The 14,213-nt window shown below is 42.9% G+C and overlaps 1 protein-coding gene across 5 annotated transcripts in view; it reads left to right on the top strand.

Annotated features, from left to right (window-relative positions):
* Cdk14 (cyclin dependent kinase 14) overlaps window positions 1-14,008 on the top strand; it is a 617,691-nt gene extending 603,683 nt beyond the window's left edge. For all 5 annotated transcript variants that reach the window (XM_057758883.1, XM_057758884.1, XM_057758887.1 and 2 more), the window contains one exon: window positions 10,681-14,008. The gene's annotated coding sequence lies outside the window, so the exon portion shown is untranslated. The remainder of the gene's footprint in view (window positions 1-10,680) is intronic.
* Window positions 14,009-14,213: the final 205 nt, after the last annotated feature.

Raw genomic sequence — 14,213 nt, 5'->3', positions numbered from 1 at the left:
ACCAGACATTACAGGCTTCACGTTTCTAATGAGCTGCAACTCCTCGTGCACGATGCACAACCACAGTGAATCAAGACAAAGTGACGATGTTTTCTAATTCGGTGCAGTTGCTCTTTCCAGGATGCGATGGCATTTCCGAACTCCAAATGCTGCAATTTGAAAGTCTGTCTGAGGCTGTGCGTTAATCAAAAACAGGCAATCGTGTATGAATTATGAAGGATAGCAGAGCAATAAAGATTGGAGTTATTCTTGTAGTTTCTGCCTAACTACACAGACAAATGCAAAGACATGAATGAACAAGCTATTTACCAAGCACCTAATACATCTTCCCAGGGCATGGAAATCTCCAAATTGTCCCCAAGGGCTATGTTTTACAAATTATGGTCCTTGGGAGGAAACTTAATTTCTATGTCCTCATTCATCCCTAACACTGAATATTTCTCTCGGGTACAATAAAACATTTCAGCATTTAGTGTTACAAAGCCTGGTACTTAGCAATTGCAGTAGTCCTTGGAAGATGAACCCTCCAATTTGGTCACATCTTAAAGAGGACATCGGTCGCTTACAGCCCTTAAAACAGTCACCCAAGACTTCAGAAGTGTGAGGAGCATGCGTCTTTCCCTGGGTTGGGGCATGAGAGTGCCCTGTACCACTTCACTACACATAGCATTAAGTCTCAACTCCTAGGCAGGCCTTTACAGAGTTGTGCTTTGCCACCCTGGTCAGCCTCTCAGCTCCCCTGCCTCCATCTGCATCCACAGACTGGCATGCAGCAGATACCTGCCTGCGGCAGTGGCCACTTGCTGCCTCCCAGTCCTTGACTGGCAGGATTAACACCTTCCTCTTTCTCCAGACACTGTGTTTGGACTTACCTGTCTTTCTTGGTTTTTATGTGTATGTGTATGGTGGTGTGCCTGTGCGTATAGACATGTTCACATGTGCGGGTTCACGGATGTGTACACATACAGATGTGTTCATTAATTGTTCTCTCCTCCATTTTTTTTTTATTTTTTATTTTTTGCTGAGGCTGGGTCACACTGAACCCGGAGCTCCCCGATTTCAGCTACTCATAACTAGCTGGCTTGGTCCAGTGATTCCTCGTCTCTGCTCCCCAAGCACTGGGACTACAAGCAGCCTCCATGTCTACACAAATTTTCCATGAGTTTTAGGGGTCTCAAGTCCGGTCCTTGTCCTTATATGGCCAACACTTTATCTGCTGCGGCATCTTGTCATCCCCAGTCTTTCTGCTGGAGACCCACTCTGGTGGGGTTCAAATTCCAACCAGGAGGTGTCGGGTCAGCAGGGGAAAGGAGGAGGCTCACAGGATTGGAGAGTGAATCAGGATGGCTGCCCAGTGATTGAAAAAGAATACACCTTTTATACTCTGTAGCAGTACATTGGATTAAATGGGAGAAAGGAGTATGTGAACTGGGGTGTGGCTTGAAATCAGTGTTTGAGGAAATTAGCATTGACCTTGACAAATTAATGGGTACCAGTCGTATACTAATGGAGGGCTATGAGTTCCTCTTGCCAGAGACAAGAATGTCCCTATTTCTCAAGCAGAACTTTCTTCAAGCCCCCAGGGAATGGAGACTTTGTTCTAAATGCTAGACCTTGGGAAAGGGGCTTTCTCGGAGGATCTGACACTCCTTTATGGAATATTGTAGTTTTTTAAATGGCTTAGTTTATCCAAAAATAGCTAAAGCTCAAAGTGAGGCAAGATGAAGCTAGACAATACTACTATGAACCTGAGTAGACTTTAGGAATTTATAATTTTGATTATCAAAGATACTTTATTTATGAAGCAGATGTTACATTTCTAAATTTTCTAGAGGCCTGTTGTTAACTTGTATGGGAACAGGCAGAATTATCGGGCTATTTGGTTACACAGTGGCAGGGAGTTTTTTCTAAATATTTATTTTGTTTACAGAGGCTGCCATTGTACACATTTTCATCCTTCAAACCCCCCCCCCAAGATTTCCCAAAGGGAAAGGCGTGTAGCGAGAATCATTAAAAATGAAAGTAAAAGGTACCAAAAATTGTGATCACAGTCGAGATGCTGGAACTTTGTCCAGCGGCACTGGTCACCCTGGGGTACATGCCATCTTCTCATGCACAGTTCTTCTTCATTGTGTAGATGAGTTCTAGAATAACAATTACACATCCTATTTATCCATCCTTGTCCTGGCCAAACTCTAAGGTTCTTTACGTACCATACAGCTCTGCTACATGCTCAACAGTCTTAAGAAATGAGCATGTTTCTCATTTCAGCATAATAAAGTACCAACCAATAATAAAATATAAAAAATACCAACCAAAAGTATAATAAAGTACCAACCATAATAAAGTACCAACCAATCTTGCCATCTCTCTTTTCCTAGTACACTTGGAGGCCCCCACTTATTAATCCTGGTGCTCTTTCGAGGGTCCCCAACTCCTTCTGACTTGCCTCAGTTTTAAAAACAAACCTCTCTTCATAGGCGTCCCCTCCATCCGGGCAAACTGGACTCTGTGTCTTCCATTTTGTATGGGTGTGAGTCCTGTCATCAGCGCTCTGAGTACTGAGCCCTGTGACAGGCTTCATGCAGACAGTGGTCTAGAGGACATGCAGCTGATGGTGAAACGGACCAGAACTTTATTTTTTAAAGTCGCATTTATGGAAGCTTTCTCTTCCATGGGTCATGGTCTTCGTTCTGGATTCCTTCTCTAGAATAAAAATAGGAGACAATGTCCATGAGTACAAAATACTAGTGTTTATATCTCACACTAGTGTGTATGTTCTGAGAGGACATATTTTATAGTTGATCTTGAATATCATAAAACTGTAGCAACTAATGGTGCAAAATACGAAAGTACTTGAACAATTAAACCTAACAGCTCGTGACTTGGTGGGGACTGCACACTGGAGGATTTTGTAGTTCTCTGGTTCCCGCCTGAGACGCCCACGAATTCAATGATCTGCCTTTGATGGAGGAAGTTTCATCATGGTGCAATGCTGGGGAGCTGAGCAACCTGTTCCCCGTCCGTAGCCCTGAGCAGGTGAGCAGCAAACATCTCTGCAAACATTTCCTGGTGTCTCGTGACAGTGTCATGGTGTGTTCCCGTAAGAATAGACATGTCTAGTGCAGTGTGACATTCATGCTCCCAACTGCTGAGGGAAATCCTACAGCAAAAGCTGTAGGGCCATTGGGGAGAGAGTAGGAGGCAGACCATTATTACTTTATACAACTTGACAGCGTCATGCTCCCTCATGACAAGGACTAAAGAGTACCACAGCTGACAAGTGAGCGGGGCTTGAAGTAAAGGTTGAGCTACCAAAACTGGTAGAGAGGGGAAAATGCCAGAGGGTTCGGACAATCGGGACAATTAACAGCTCATCCCAAGACAGAGCCTCTAGCCAAAGCAAGCAGAAAGGAGGCACGCAGCATAGGAGGATGGGGTGAACAGTGCCATGTGCCTCGTTGGCTGGCTTGCAACTGTATTTATGTATTCAGCACATGGCTGTTGTTAGTTCATACTTGACAAGTATAGAATTAGAAAGAAATGCCCCATGATCCTGGTATACTGGCATCGTTCTCTGCTGACCAATCATATGCTACAGAAGTCAATTTTTATCTTTGCAAGTTTTACTAAATATAATAGTTCACCCAATGGGTTCAAAATTATAGATGATCATACATATTAAATTCAGAACCCTAAGCGTGAAAACATTTTTTTGACAATAATGCTGCGTGAGTACTCTAAAAAAATAATGGGCTTACTCAAAATAAAATTAATTTTATTTTAATTAAAATTTAACGCGCACCTTTGTGCTTGTCTGCCCACTAAATACGATAAGCAGTCTTATGGGATTTGTGTGTGTGCTCAGTGTAAGTTGTGAAAATGCTCACATCGCTCAGTTCCATGATGCTGCATTGGATTTGTTTAAACATATCTTGATAGGTCTGTAATGTATGAGGAGGGTTACAGCATCAGAATCCTGCTTAATTAACTTACACTCACTTGGGACCCAGTCACTTGTAAAGGTCTGCTGAGCAAATAGAAAGCTTCAAATAACAAGAAATCCTTGTGAAGAATCAGCCGACTTTGGTGACGACCTTTCTGTCAGCTTTGTCATTAAAATGGTTCCAGTGGGATGTTTTAGGCCTCACAGGGTTTTTTATATTTTGCATTTTATATACATCCAGTTATAATTTAATGTATTTGTATTACTTACTTTTTATAAATATGTGTGTTTAAGACATGAATAATGACTTGGTTCTAAGGAGATCTCATCAAGACTTCTGTGCCCTCCTGGCTCTCATTAGGGTGGGAAGCCATCCCAAAACTGTCAATCTTTTGTCTATATGTGTCAAAAATATGACCAGCGTTTGACGTTTACATAAACTCGATTTAATAAACAGTCACACCATTAAAATAGCACAATCCTTTCAATCAATACTAATTATACATCATATAATGCCTGGCCTTTAATGAGGACCTCAGTAAATGTTTGTTGATAATGATGATTATTAAAATGATATGTTAAACCCGTCTCCGCATTTGAGAAATGCTTTGTTTTGAGATGTCAGACTTGCAGCTTTGCCTGAAGGTTTTCTAATTAAAATCACCACTTTGGCACAAAAGCTTAAAATGTGCAAAGTTGCTGCAATTAGTGAATTGTGAGTCCATATGGATGTTACCAAACAGCTTTCAACTTAAAGGATTTGGGCTATTTCGAATGATGGACCTTCTGGTGAGCTTAAAACAAAGCCTGTCTTTCTCTGTATTCGTTTTAATTAATAGTATCTTGCTGGTCTCAAAGATATGTTCTCTTCTGTAGGAGAGAAGCATGATTCTCACAAACCAGAAATAAGTTTCTGAAGTAGGTTTGCTAAGTTCCCACTTCTGTCTGTTTTACACTCTCTCCCATCCCGGGAGAGTCAGCACAGGGCAAGAGAAACTGGAAAACTCTGATTTCAGATGTTCTGAAAGAAAACCTGTATTTCTAGCTAAATTATAACTTGAACTCACTCAAAAAGATAGTTATTTAAACTGTCAGCAGATTTTTCTGAATTGATTCCAACACTGATAAAAAAAATGTTCAGAATAAAACCTGTCCATGTGGTGTGTACGTGCACACAAATGAGATGGTGTGTGTGTGTGTGTGTGTGTGTGTGTGTGTGTGGTTATCTGGCCTTACCCCCAGTACTTTGCAATTATTGTCATTTGCATTTAATTCTGTGCAACAGCACATTGTGTTTGAAGATGAATAGCGTACAAAGATTTACTTTGGTTTTCTTAGTGCTTTAAACAAACAGAGCCTTAGAGATCAACCCTTCCTAGACAGTTGCCATGTGAAATCTTGTAGACAAGAAAGATTCTAATCTCTCTTCTCTAGAAAACCAGAATAAGTTCTACAGATGGTTACGTGCAGTTGTAAAGGCTCCAGTTTCTAAATATTTTCAAGCCCCTCCCTCAATGCCCTTAGGAAAAGAGTCTGGTGGGCACAAGACTCCACTGACAGGAGCCCAATCTTAAACACATGTTTAAAAGCCATGCAGGTAAAGCAGTTTATTAGAAATTATTTATTGAGTAGTTAGGAATTAAATGAACATAAAGAACTTCGCAGTTATTGGGATTTCTCCGAGCGTATAGGAAGATTAATCCATGCAGCTCTGAGCAGGGAGGCGTGGGTCCGCTGAGTCCACCAAGGAAACCACACCACAACATGGCCCTTTGGGCTTCGTTCTTTTCTCCTTTGTCTACCATAGAAGTTCATTGCCTGAATCCTCCAGATTTGGTGCCAAGTCACCCCAATTTTTCCATATTAGCTGAATTGTTTTACTTTCTTTTTCCAAACATGTAGTAGTTAGATACTTATCTTTAAATGTCCCTGTGCCTCTACGTGGCTCTCTCCATCAGAGAGGGGGTAACCATTAGTGACACTTTACCTCTGAAGCAGATAAAAGGAAACTCAGTTAAATGATATTCCTTTGTTAAAAGAGGACTTAGTTGTCAGATAAATCCTGCATGAGGGAGCTTCCTTTCTGTCAAAAGTTGGTGTGTCTTCTCAGTTGAGACTTCTTCAGGAGTCTTTAGCAATAGAGGAAATGAGCAGTCACCCCTCAGCCACATCTACAACCTGATAGCATCCTGTCCATAACTTGGGTGATTAAAAGAAAACATAGTTGTTTTAATTTTGAATCGAAATAACCACTTTTCTCTGATGAGGCTTAGAGGGAAATTATTTTTAAAAGTCTCCCTGTAAAGAAAAGACTACTTTGAGGCTGGACGGTGATCAGACAAGGGGAGTGGGGGAGCAGGAGAACCAGCAGTAAAAATAAACACAAAGCCATGGAGAAGGTCAACAGGCCAGTGTGAACCACAGGCCATCTGAACACCCTGGTCTGGGGCCTCGGCTGCTTCTGCTCTCCCTCCGGCACAGAAACGGTGTGCATGTGTGTACTGAGTGGTGTGTGTCTGTACACACAAAGATTTATCAGAGAGCACAGGGGGAATTAGAAAGCGCCTGGCCTGGTTTTAATTTGAGTCTGTTTGCTTGCGTTTAGCACTTAAGGGCTTCTACATTCAGCTTGCTCAAAAGAGTGATGGCGCACTCCTTGCTTATGCCTCAAATCAGAAATGCATGAAGTGCAGCTGCAGAGATAATACATTTTCCCCAAAGGCTTTGGCTGAGCAAATTAGGTGTCAATGGGGTGCCCGCGCAGGCAGTACTCTCTCTAATTAGTCTCTTGAGCCTAGTTGGTGGCGGGTACGAGATGATCTAATCAATTGGTCTGTGTCTGATGGTTGGTGTAAAAATCCTAGCAGGCAGACTCTCTCCCACAGGTCACCCACCTGCACAGCACGGCTTCTCATTTTCATTTCTCATCTCCTCCATCACATGACGCGGACAGTTGGTTTTAAGAAAATTGAATCCAAAAAATATCTAGTTCATAGGGCGCATGGGTCAGAACAAAGTTGCATTATGGGTACCAGTGATTCAATTAATTAATATTTATAGCTGAGACTCTCTATGTAGATACTTCTGAGTAAGGATTCTATCAATCGAGTCAATCGAATCGTCTTTAAAACACTCATTTTAGAGAAAGCTCATTGTGGAAACTAGATAAAAATGGCGCCCACCTGCTTTGTGATTTACGTACTAGGATTGGCTGTGCTCGCTGGCCATCCATCCAGCTTATCCTTCATATTCACTGTTCATTTGCATTGTGCGTCCGATGTGCTTTATTAACAACCAAATGTAAAGGAGATTTACAGTCACATCGTTATTTGTCTGTCAAAGCAAATCTTCATTCCTTCAGCCTAAATCCCCACCCGTGAAATACCTGATTGCACTTAGATTCCTAAAAATGTTTTATGTGCTTTCAGTAAAACTTGAACCTAACGATGCCCAAGGCAAGAGGATGAGCATCCCGTTCTCTGTGAAAGCATTAGGCAGGGAGATGGTGCGATATGAGCTGTTGAGAGTCATCACAGAGATGGGAGGTGTGCTGTCATGGGCGCTGCCTCTGTTTTCTTGTTCTTAGATTCTTCCACCAAACATCAGAACTCAAAACTAACCCCTGCATCGATCACTTACCAGCCAATTAGTGCTAGTGTGTGGCCCTTGCTATCTAATTCTGCTATACCTTAGGTTAGGCATTTATGATTCTCCTAGAGATTTCAGCCAGAGTCAGGTCAATGCAAGACCAAATAAATAGTATCAGTGTGTAGAAAACATCTTTAATGAACTCAAGGGGATAGTAAAGTGTATGGTGTTAACATAACTTATTGTCATGTAAAGTAACATATACTTGAAATCAAAACATTCCTTTTGAATATAATATAGTAGAGTAAAAAAGTATGTTTTTCCTATACCAAAGAATAAATCCTTCCCTCTACCCTGACTGACTGGTGGTGTGTCTGCCAATAGCTTTCTTCTCTATACCGAGCCAAGTGGGCACTGTGGCTGAAGTAGCTGCCTAGTATCGACTGTCGCTGCCACAGGAAAGAACTGTTGAGCTTTAGGGAGTGTGCCATTCCTACCCATCCCTATGCTTTCAGACCCTTCCTTCTCGTTTACAGTTCTTCATCAACCGCTTACCATGTGCCTGGGTTATGCCTGTGCCCTGCTCCGGGTACACCTCGGCTTAGTCGGCAATATAATTAGTCCCCATGCATGGAATAGAAAGGGCATCTCTGTCATCCACTTAATAAGAAGGTCAGAATTGGTAGTGAGATAGTGTTGTGGGAATACCGTAGGGTCACGTGCTCTCTGTCCTTGCTCTCAAGGACCTCAGGAAGAAATTTCATGCGGACCTCAGAATGTATACTGACGTAACAATGCAAAGGAGCAAAGTGCATTTTCTCTATTTCTCTGGGAGGAAGGGGGTGGGGTGGGGCTCTAGGGGTGTTTCCATATCATTGCTGTGCTGTGGTTGTGACTTCTTCTAGAAGAGACTTAATAAATGCATCTATGAGTGGAAATGAGGGGCAAGTTCCTATGGATAGAGAATGCTAGCCAGAGCAGCATCTGTGCGGTGTCTGTGCAGCCAGCCAAGGCCTCTCCAGAAACAGGATTTACGTCTCATCCGCTCAGGTGGCAGAGAACTCTCAAGAACAGAAGGTGATCCCGACTTCATGCCATACCCAAAATATGTGAACGAACTGAAACTGCGGGAGATCATTGAAGAAAACATAGGATCTAATCTTTCGGTTCCACTTTGCATTTTTTTTTAACATGACACCAAATATAAGCAACACAATAAAAATATGTAAGCTGAACTCGTTCAGATTCCAAAGTATGGCGTCACTGGCAATCCGTACCAGAAAGCTATCTGATGAGAAATTAATGTCCCAAGTGTACGAAGAACTGCAGCTCGGCAGCAAAACAAAATGAATTATAAAGCGAGGAAAGGACTGAATGGATATTACTCTGAAGAACCATTTCCATATGGCAGATAAGCTCATTAAAGCTATGTTCAGCGCCACTCACTATTAGGAAAGGCTAATCAATAGGAGTAAGTCAGCCATCACAAAATAATTATAATTTCAAAATAAAGAAATAACAAGCGTGGGCAAGGGCCTGGTGAAATCCAAGCATGTCTTTGCCGTGGGTGGGAAGCTAAACAGTGCCCTGTCTATGGAAAGTTGTGTCGTTTCCCAAAACTTGAAAAGTTGAATTTCTGTTTGATCCGGAAGTTACACCTGCAGGTGTGTAACCAAAGATTCAGATCTGGTATTAGAGCAGACACTCACCATATCAGATTTACAGCAGCCACAGGGTAATACAGTTCGAGTTGTGTTAACTGATGGGTAAGGACCATGTGATATAGCCATATAGTGAGACATTACCTAAACATTTTATAAGATAATGAAGTACTGGTCCATACTACAACATGGTGAACCTTAACAACATAATGCTAGCTGAGAGCCGCCAACTGCAACACATCACACATTGCCTGACTCCTCTCGAAGCAGGTAGCCCCACAGACAGTCAGATAGTTGGTGCTAGTCAATGGGTGTGGCGGGGGACCATGCGGGTGGCTGCTGGGAATGGCATCACCTCCTTTGAAAGTGCTGAGAGAAAACAGTTGTACAGGATTGTGGTTGGACCAAGTACCACCCAGTTATACCTTCAGATGCTTGGTTTTGTGTTATACGAATTTCATCTCCATTAAAAGTAAAATTGAAGGTGAGGGTAAAATTTTAAAACATCTTCAGGGTAAGTGAAGATCAGTAGAGGGGTAGGAGTGATGTTCTCGTGTATCTTAAGTATAAGAATGGAACTTGTTGCTCTCTTGGTTCATATACCGCTAGTTCCTACCGGGCAGGGAATGTCCTCAATGCTGCAGCCCATGGGAACAGCATCAGCACAAGGGTCTCTGAAATAGATCTCTGGGGGCAGCCCTGGGTAGGCAGGGATCACCAACAAGCTTCCAAGCCTAGTTGTTCTGGGGTGAAGGAGAACTGAAGCATTAACTCCTTCAACTGTGGGACTTGACCTTGAAATGAACCCCCCCCCCCCAGATGTCCTCTTTCCTACCCAGAGTTCAACAAAGATGAATAAGAGCTTTTTTTAAAAGTATGGAGAGATATACAAGGAAGATTCCTTCATTTGCAATGACAACCTTGCCTACAATGGGTTCCCAGTCTCGAGTCAATGTCTTTGGAAGCTTGAAGACTTGTGCAGAAAGTTGGGAAGGGGCGCCACACTGGCCCGCTTCCATGCTGGTGATCTAATGTAACCAAAAATATGCAACCAAGGTTTAAAGGCGTGTGTGTGATCCACTTTTCTCTTTCACATTCATACAAACAAACATGATGGTCTGTCCTTCTAATGATCTGCTGCTCCGGGCACTTAATTCAGAGTAGCATTGCCTCTAATAGGTTAGGGAAGGAATTTAGTTGGGTGTATTTATCTCTAAGTAGTCCGAGAGGAATTTAGCCCATTTAAATGCATGGACATACAGTGTTTCAAGGGAAGAAAACAGTCAGGACATTTGTTTATCATTTTTAAGAGAGGTTTTCATAGAGGAAATTGTTCTGCCTCCAGTGTATGTGCTTGGCGGAGCTGCGGAGAGCAGCAGTGGTTCACTCCTGCCTGACCAATTTTAATGTCTCAAGCAATTTAGTAAAAATGAATGATGTAAGTTTTTTTCTTAATGCAACAGTTTTCTCTTTTCCTTCTTCCAGGATTAAGTTGTCATCAATCTGGGAAGAAAAAGAAGAAGAAAAAATACAAAAAGAAAAGAGCACTAATGAAGTGGCCCACAGTGCTGGGCTCCTGGACCAGTTCCCTTCTGCCCCCTGTGGTGGAGTTCACTTACAAGAAAATTGAAACTGGCAAGACCCTGTTTTCTCTGCAATTTATTTAAAACCTTGCACGCATTTGGATACCTTGTGATTTCCAAGAACTATGTGAAGATTACGCTTTGCTTACTGATACATGGCATGTATTCTTTTCAGTCTTTTGTGTTTGATTCTGTTTGATTTCCCTCTGCTGCACAGTATCTCTGTGAAGGGGTTTTATGCTTTCACCAGCCATGTCTTAAACACATTAAGACAACACATTTGCTGTTCACACTTCCTTTGTAATGTCTGCACTTGAAAGCCACACACTAGCGTGAAACAATGTGTGTTTTCTTTGAGAACAGAATACATTGTGCAACCACCAGGAAGGGCATTCTTATTGCTAAAACAAACCCCATGTTCTGACTGACTAGACACCATGGTCCCAGATAGCAGGACCCGGCGACTTGTTGCTTACCTTCGAGGACATTTGGAAATGTGGGGTTTCCTTTTTTATTGAAATTGTCCCCACATTTTTATGGGCGCCCAGAACTGCTTAGCATTTCCAATGGCATGGCTTTTTCTGAGCAGGCCGTAGCTAGAGAAACAAGCACCAAGAACAAGGATGAAGATGAAGGCTTCTGTTTTCTTTTTTTTAACCCGTAGAAAGCAAGTCAGTTTTTACATGTGTTCTGGGTCTTGTCCACATCTGATTTTTTTTCCCCATCAGCTCTGTTATGCTCTGTGCTTTTTAACTGGAGAAAATAGTGAGGAATATCTTTCTTAAAACTTGGGTGCAAAAAAAAAAAAAATCTGTCAGGGCGAGTCCTGGGAGCCGTCTTTGCCAATTAATGCTTAAAAAGCAAGTTTAAAAATTATCTAGAGTTAAAATTTTGCTCATTTACAACAAAGCACCTTTGAATCGGATTGTTCAGACACATTCCAAGCCGCTCAGAAGGCACCGCTGGGTACCAGACTTTAAACCACTCTCCTGTAGTAAGTGTTCAAACTCAGTTCTTAAACAATGCGGGAATTTTGCTTTAAAAATAGAAATGGCAAAGAAAGGCCTGGATTCCCTTGTTTTAAGGCACTCTGGGGCTTTGGAAGATGAAGGCAAGTCTGTGTCGCTGGGAGAGAGGACTCAGGCACTCATTGCTCCTTGGTCTGGGGGGAGCTGCCCAGGGCAGGCGTCTTCCACAATCAGCCTCACTACAGAATCCCAGTAAGGAAGAGCTGGGGGGGGGGGGGGACAGTTAGGAAACGTCACATAAAGCATGCCCTTTGAAACTCTGGACACAAATCTCCACACATTGCTCTGTGTTCTACTACTCCTGAGAAAAGAGAAGAAAGTACAAGCTTGAGATGTGTCACACATTTTTAGGATCAAGATGAGGAATTATGATCCAGTTTGATGAGAGCTTTCTGATTCTCGAATGAGTATCAAAGCCAGTAGTCAAACCCAGTATGTCCCTGGAAGTAGGGCCAGGTTCTTAAAACTTTCAAAGGCGTTGTCTCTGAGTAATAGGCATAACCAACCATCTAGCCTATCCAAAGGGAGAAGTACTTAAAATCTCGAAAACACAAAGCAAGGAATTGCTTCCCGGATGGTTTGAAAGAAGGCAGAGTGTCTCTCAAGGTGACCCCGTGTACTGTTTGCTGCCTGGGAATCATTTTCATACCTCTTTCGTACATTCCTTCCGCGGGAAGTCTTTGCAGGTATTTTGACTTAAAATATAATTAAATTGGGAGTTCTTTAAGTGAGGAGAAAACTTTACATGTAATTAAAAACAGCCTCCCCTGTGGTTTGCTTAGAATCCTCCATTCATCTGGGTGGCGGGGAGGAGGCATCGTGTGTCTATTTCACCCAGCAAAAGTCAGGGCTCCATGCTACCCAGCAAAAGTCAGGGCTCCATGCTAATGCTGGAGGTTTCGAATGAGCAATGTAAAGGCCACTAGAGATCCATGCCCTTGTCTAGACAGCGTCTCCTGGGAAGGAAGGCATGGCGCTGCTCAGTGTGGGGTCTGCCCCAAGTCACGCCCACCTCTCAGGTTAGAAGGGTTTGAGTTTCATGTCCTTGTCATCAAGGAAGGACATCCAAAGTGTCCCCCAACCCAACCTGGCACAGTCCTGTCCCCCATACCCTGCTTTTCTCTCCTGCCCTCTCTGAGGGCATCACGAAAATCTGTGCAGACGGCATCCTTTAGCATGTTAGTATACAACTGAGAAAGCGCTGGAATGCTGGAGAGATTATTTTTCTATGAAGGACTCGCTTGAGTTTGGACAGCTGATATTAGCACGAACACCTTGACGTGGTGATTGTATCAGCTCAACCTCACTGCACACAGTATTTGGAAAGGAAGTATGGGACTGAGTTTCCATCTTCTTAAGGGAAACAGCTTAATTAAGACATACAAGACACACAGGACGCAAAAATGTGTTTGCTGTGCTAGGCCAGAAAGTAGAGGGGTATGAAGCAGGGGCAGTCGTCTCCCAGCGTGCAAGGATGAGAATCTGTTTCTAGCTCTCAAGTGACTAGAAGTTTCCGAGGGAGCCTATGGGAATGTAGGAAAACCAGGACCTCTTGGTGCCCTATCCCCTGTGTGTATGCGACAGCCACTGTAATCAGTACCCTATGTGTGCGTCCATGGCAGACACCTATCTGTGAATAGTACAGTTTGTAATCTTCTGTTATATAAGAGGATGTTTAGGTTGTACATACTGGGGTAGATCGTTGCCTGCCCCTATACATAGAAACATGCTGCATACTCGTGCATACTTTCCTTCTCCATCCCCGGCTTGTACACAGGGGGAACCGTACGTTAGTCTTCCGTTTCCTCATATACCAAACGGGAAAATTCTAAATCTCAAACGAAGTAGGCAATTTCCTATTCTCACGCCCCCTCTCACAGCAGCGTGTGTTAGAGGCACATATTAAATCGACACTCTTTGTTTGTGAGTGGACTTTCGGGTTTTTTCTCATTTCCTTTCATTTCTCCCCCCCACCCCGCCTTTGTTTATACGAGGCGCCGAGTCATGCGCTTCCTAATGGGGTTAGCACCTCAGATAATCATCAGGCTTCAACATGACACATAGCAAGGGGAATGGAGCACTACATGTTACATATGTGTTGCCAATTGTAATTTGTCTGTACTATGAAGGATGTAATGGTTTGTCCACTGTCATTGTTGTTTTCTGTAACATGATACGGAATAAAGTATAGCCAAATCTGCAGATGTCATCTTGGTACATAGCCCTGTGTGTCCAAAGCAGCTGAAGACTCAACACGGTTCTTCTGAAAAAGTGACGTAAGAGATCACATGTGCAGTGTATGGGAACAAGTGGGTTCCTGGAGGATTCTAAAAATCCTGCAAGCCTTCCCCTTTCTTTCTTTGCTGTGCCAAATTTGGGGTAGAAACTCGGGGGCCCTGTGCACCAA

Source organism: Chionomys nivalis, chromosome 26, assembly GCF_950005125.1.
Source record: "Chionomys nivalis chromosome 26, mChiNiv1.1, whole genome shotgun sequence".
Lineage (NCBI taxonomy): Eukaryota > Metazoa > Chordata > Mammalia > Rodentia > Cricetidae > Chionomys > Chionomys nivalis.
The sequence above is the reverse complement of the archived record's forward strand: the minus strand, read 5'-3'. Positions and strand labels throughout refer to the sequence as shown.